This window comes from Hesperophylax consimilis, chromosome 20 (genome assembly GCF_061612785.1).
Source record: "Hesperophylax consimilis isolate HC1 chromosome 20, BYU_Hcon_1.0, whole genome shotgun sequence".
NCBI classification, from domain to species: domain Eukaryota; kingdom Metazoa; phylum Arthropoda; class Insecta; order Trichoptera; family Limnephilidae; genus Hesperophylax; species Hesperophylax consimilis.
In genome coordinates, this window is record NC_142855.1 from 23,635,011 (window position 1) to 23,641,472 (window position 6,462).

Consider the following 6,462-nt stretch of genomic DNA (forward strand, 5'->3'; position numbering starts at 1 on the left):
TTGTGGCTGAAAGCTCAGATCTCATTGGCTCAGAGCAAAAATTGTAGTTTGATCTCTCGCTCTCTACCATAGCGACTTGTGTAACAGAAAGAGAAGCTAAGCATGTGATATGCTGCGATAAAAATTAACGGTAATTTCCAAGACGCCATTTCGAAAGTCGAAGTCAGTTGAAGTTTTTAGCGTCAATATTTTGAATTTTGAAAATCGTCTAACCCATCTAAAAATAATGTTGCGTGCTAGAATTCTTCAAGGTGATAAATTAATGCCGTATTGTGTCAAAGGTTGCTCAGATGGATTCGATAATCCGGTGCTAGCAAGAAGCAGCAAGAAATACGTTTGTTTGTGTGTGTCATTTCGCAATTCAAAGCAAAAATACGGTACTTTTGGGATTAAAAAAGAATGCTTGGCAACGCTTAATCTTCCAGTCATCATATCAGTCTATCTCCACCAACTTAAAGAAGGACCCGAACCCGTTGTTAAATACAGGAACTAACCTCTCGTTCTTTGATACAGGTACTAACCTCTCGTTCTTTGATACAATGTTCCTGATTCCTGAATGTACTTCATTGGCTAATAATTTAATTAATTTTCCTTTTCAGACCTATACGTATTCCGACGCGATACTATACCACGTTTTAGGATGCTAAAACTGCTAAAGAAAGCCACGATTACATCAAACAAGGTCATTTAAACAACTCCATAATTGCATCATTTAAGTATTCAGATTTATCCAGCATTTTCCATAATGTTTGCTGACGATAAAGCTGTGGAAATTATATGAAACCCTTGCAGGAGAATTTGAATAACTTCTAGTGCTGTGGCAATAATAATTAACACTTAAATTTATTACTCTTCTAATATTTATAAGATGTAAGTCACCTACAGTACGCTTGAACAGTGTGGAATCCTCATTTGAAGGAATATTCTGAAAGTATACACCTAATTTATATTGCAGTGAAACTCGCTCAAGAAGTTTTGTTTTCGCTCCCTACAAATTCGGCAGAAAATGCATAAAACGCTATTTTTTCCCTACAAGAAAGTTCAAAAGTTTAGCAGTGAATTAATCCATCACCATGTCCCCTTCTTCTTAAAATATTATTTATTAATTTTATCCATGAAATTTATTAAATATGTGTACACTACTAGAATAGTGTAATCATTGGTCTCAAATTTTGTCTTTTTCTAGGTAAGACGAAGGTCATTTTGAGCTGCATTGGTCCGACGGCAGCCCTTTCTCCCAGGAAACAGAAGACGCACTTGAAGATTTTGGGGACGAGACGGCAACTGCGATATGTATAACATTTGTATATATATATATATATATATAAGACTTTTCTGTAGGCCTTTTTAAGGTATACAATTCCGTAGTACATTATTTTGATATTCTCATAAGGTTTCGCCAGCGTTAGCAATGTTAGCGGCCAAAAATAATCTTTATATCGACTTTTCTCTGCATTATATCAATATGTGTCAATGCATGTGTTATTTATCTAAACCTTCCAGAATAAATTCTCAAAATGATACCGAAAACCTTAACGAAATCAGTCGCAGAGTTAAGAAGAACTTAGCGCACAAACAGACAGACGCGAATGTCACTTTATTTTATACTATTTATAGATAATGGATTCCATCACGAATTGTCAGTATCCAAAATAGAAATATTAATTACATGTTCTTAACTTCAATTTCATAATATCTTTTGTTGTTTTACAAGCTATATTTCTTTACAAGCTTTTATTATGTACACGATTTTTATTTCTTATATTATGGTTTATGTATTATGATTTAAATTATACCATGTAAAAGTCAAAAGGCGTTACTATTGTTGTTCGTCTAGTCAGGGTCGGCCCTGAGCCAAATGGCGCATGGTACAAGTAAAATTTTAGCGCTCCTTGTCAAAACCAGTAGATGCCTAGGCCCTAGGTAGTAGATAGGCGATCACTGTAATCAATTATATTTTGATGATTTGTATGTATGCGTAGCGTGGTTTTTATGAAAGATAATCTTACGTTGGTTTAGGTATTATCACCCTCGGAAAATCAGCGCCCGAAGTGGACTGCTCTAATTGCGCCTGCACAGGGTCGGCCCTGCCTCTAATTCTTTTTTTTTATTACTTAACATAATGAATATCTTTCAACACGTTGAATATGTATTTGGTGTATATATTCTTGTATTTTTGTGCAATGTCAAATAAAATCCTATTAAGTTGTTGCAGTCAGACAGAAATCCTGGGTTCGATTCCTAGTTGAGACCGTTGCTTTTTATGTTTCTGTGTCTTGTTCTGTTTCATGTTTTATTTAGATATATTAGTATTATCTTCTACTTCAATGATAAATCAATGCTCAATACATCGGTTGTACTGACCCTGTTTTGTATTACTGTCCATCGTCTTTTTGAAAATAAAAAGTATTTTGATGTGTGCATAGCAGTGGGTTTTTTTATTTTCCTTTTCCTGCATTCCAATATTTTTATTTTTAAAATATAATATTTTTGGGCTAGTGAATGAACGATGTTAGCTGGGTTCAGTTATATTGTTTATGTTTGCACTTTTTTAAATGGCCTTGAGAGTTCCTTATGGTCCACAATATATTTACCTGTCTGGACCAAACGACCGTTTTATCTGTGGTCGTCTGTGGTAAAGGGGGTGACAAAATGGGGCCATACAAAAAGCCCGAAGATATCGATCTAGAGAGTGGTTTATTTATGCGTCGATCTAAAGCGAAACGTTGAGCTGTCACTTTGAGTTTTCGATTAAATTCGGGTTTACGACTTGCTAAAGAGTACCAAAATCAGTGAAAACGGGTTTGTCAGTCGTAAACCCGCGGTACGGACGCTTGTGAGAGATACCGAGTCAGCCCCCAGACTGTCTGTTTGTGGGTGTTTATGTTATATAATATGTGTTATATGATCCTGCCCCGACTGTCTGTCTGTTAGTTGTTGTTTATCTTCCCGTGCTTGTGATATTTATTAGAAAGTACTTATGCTTTTATGAATCACGCAACATCGTGTAGCGGCCGTTATCGGTACACCTAATTTAACAAATCTATTGAAGTTTTGTTTGCGGAACGTTCAAACTGTTACTTAGACGTCTGCTTATAATAGTAAAAATATTTTTAAAATTAGTTTTAAATATTCTGTTAAAAGCGCATTGGCGAACTTAATAAAAGCTTTACTTTAATAAAGTATTTGCATTACTTATGGTTATAGTTATATTGAGTTATCCGACGAATCTTTCAACAGATTTTAAATTTCAACTCCAAGGTCAAGATATTCACAATATGTATATCCCTATTTCCCAATAAAAGTTTCGCATATGATATCATTGTTTTGACAAAATATTTAACCAAACAAAATGAAAAGCTCATTTAAAATAGGGTTCCGTCACAATTATATTCTGTTTCAGGTATGCATATTTGTTTGGGCTTGTACCAATTACCAAAGCCTATGACAGCGGTGCCATGGATCTAGTAAATCCAGAAACTGTTTCCATCAAGACGGAACCAGGGCCCCAGGAAGAAGGTGGAGGTGAAATGGATTTAGATTTCCCAGATGTAAAGAAGGAATGTTCCCCATATGCGGAGAGTACTCAGACAGCCAGTTAGTTGCATTGCTTTTGTATAATAAATTATATGTTATTAATTCAAGTCCATTTTGGATTGCCATGGCGACAGAACATAATATGTTTTTTAACGCTGCCCTCTTTCGCCGTAGTTATTTTAGTTTTTATCTTTGCCAGAAACAGCCAATCTACAACATTAAATAAACTAAATAATTTTAAATTAGTTTTGTGAATACTCCACGCGTGTTCCAACTGCTCTCAAGCTCTTGGCGTAGTAGTACGTTGTGTGGCTAGAAGACAAAAGGAGGGAATGGATATAAAGTGGTGAAAGGTGGGAAGTACTTGTAATTGGAACGTGCCGCAAGAATATATTGTGAAATATCATGTATCAATCAAAAAAATTGCTTGCGCACGCTTGGATTTTATCCCGGAACCTACAGATTACAAGTCGAGAGCCATTCCCTTTGATTACAGAAGCCGCCAATGCTCACAATAAGTGCTCGATTCCTCAAATTTTCCATTTTTTTCCTCATGAGTTAAAAAAACATATTTATTTATTTGTTTGTTCACGCCCAATTAGGGCTCTTACTATTATTGGAAGAAAACAACATTTCGTCGACTTATAAAAACTACATAATTCAGGTGCTCTAAAGCAAATGTTTATTCCTTCCTCAAGCGGACATCTGCGGTTGTCCTTATTAATTTGATCAAATTAACCTTGAACTCTCTTCATCTAATTTTCAATTCTGCAGGATTAATCAATGGTGTATTTTATCGTAAATATTATAATTTGAAAACTTGTGTTGTTTAACATCGATTATCAATCTATGTACATGTTGTTTTATAGCTTACATTAATGTGGAGACTGTTACCGTTAAGGCGGAACTCGGATGCCGAGAAGATAGTAATGGGGAACTTCCTTGTATGGAAATTGACATAGACCTGCCGGATGTCAAAAAGGAATGCTTAGAACGAATCTACCTGTCCGGTATAAACAATTTCCTTCCTAAAATTTTACATTTTCTGCCATCGTAATTTGTTATTTTTTTTATCAATTTTAGTGCTTTATTGTGGTAAGTGTAGTTATTAAGTCGAATAAAGCTTTTATAATCATTTTTTTTTCTACAGATATCAAGACGCATCCTGTGGAAAATCAATTATTTTGTCCTAATTCTATCTTCTCCCTTTCTAATAAGTCGAATTTAAATAGGCACCTATGCAACCCTACAGGAAAATTTTTTTTTTCATGTTCCGAGTGCAACTATACATGTTCTCGAAAGGGCCATCTGACGATCCACATGCTGACTCACAGTGGTGAAAAACCTTTTTCATGTTCCGAGTGCAACTATTCATGTTCTCGAAAGAGCCAACTGACGATCCACATGGTGACTCACAGTGGTGAAAAACCTTTTTCATGTTCCGAGTGCAATTATTCATGTTCTCAAAGGGGCAATCTGACGAGTCACATACTGACTCACAGTGGAGAAAAACCTTTTTCATGTTCCGAGTGCAACTATTCATGTTCTCGAAAGGGCCATCTGACGATCCACATGCTGACTCACAGTGGTGAAAAACCTTTTTCATGTTCCGAGTGCAACTATTCATGTTCTCGAAAGAGCCAACTGACGATCCACATGGTGACTCACAGTGGTGAAAAACCTTTTTCATGTTCCGAGTGCAATTATTCATGTTCTCAAAGGGGCAATCTGACGAGTCACATACTGACTCACAGTGGAGAAAAACCTTTTTCATGTTCTGAGTGCAACTATTCATGTTCTCAAAAGGTCTATCTAAAGAGGCACATGCTGACTCACAGTGGCGAAAAACCTTTTTCTTGTTCCGAGTGCAACTATTCATGTTCTCGAAAGGGCAAACTGGCGATCCACATGCTGACTCACAGTGGTGAAAAACCTTTTTCATGTTCCGAGTGCAACTATTCATGTTCTCGAAAGGACCATCTGACAAGTCACATGCTGACTCACAGTGGCGAAAAACCTTTTTCTTGTTCCGAATGCAACTATTCATGTTCTCGAAAGGGCAAACTGGCGATCCACATGCTGACTCACAGTGGTGAAAAACCTTTTTCATGTTCCGAGTGCAACTATTCATGTTCTCGAAAGGACCATCTGACAAGTCACATGCTGACTCACAGTGGTGAAAAACCTTTTTCATGTTCCGAGTGCAATTATTCATGTACTCGAAGGGGCTATCTGACGACACACATGCTGACTCACAGTGGAGAAAAACCTTTTACGTGTTCCAAATGCAATTACTCATATTCTCAAAAGGGATCTCTGACGATCCACATGCTGACTCACAGTGGTGAAAAACCTTTTTCATGTTCCGAGTGCAACTATTCATTTTCTCGAAAGAACCATCTGACAAGCCACATGCTGACTCACAGTGGAGAAAAACCTTTTTCATGTTCCGAGTGCAACTATTCATGTTCTCGAAAGAACAATCTGACACGCCACATGCTAACTCACAGTGGAGAAAACCCTTTTTCATGTTCCGAGTGCAACTATTCATGTTCTCGAAAGGGCCAACTGACGATCCACATGCTGACTCATAGTGGTGAAAAACCTTTTTCATGTTCTGAGTGCAAATATACATTTTCTCGGAAGAGCTATCTGACAAGACATGCTGACCCACCGTTAAAGAAAACCTTTGTCTCGTCTCGAGTGAATATAATAATTATCTTTTGTGACGAGCCACATGCTGACTTACAATTAAATTTGATTGCTCTTCGCGGAACCCCGGGTAGCATCACCACGGACCATGGTCGTGAGTTCGAGAGTTTTCTCTTCAAAAAACTCGCAGAAAAGTTTGGAATCAAACACAAAAGAACTACTGCGTATCACCTACAGGCGAACGGGATAATAGAGAGATGGCATCGCACGCTC

The 6,462-nt window shown here is 37.0% G+C and overlaps 1 long non-coding RNA gene across 1 annotated transcript; it reads left to right on the top strand.

The window, feature by feature from the left end:
• The first annotated feature begins 2,873 nt into the window (after nucleotides 1-2,873).
• Nucleotides 2,874-4,925, top strand: LOC149414386 (uncharacterized). Its single transcript, XR_016303977.1, has 4 exons — nucleotides 2,874-2,929; nucleotides 3,404-3,597; nucleotides 4,407-4,547; nucleotides 4,688-4,925. It is a non-coding gene; the product is annotated as an uncharacterized LOC149414386 (long non-coding RNA).
• The last annotated feature ends 1,537 nt before the right edge of the window (nucleotides 4,926-6,462 follow it).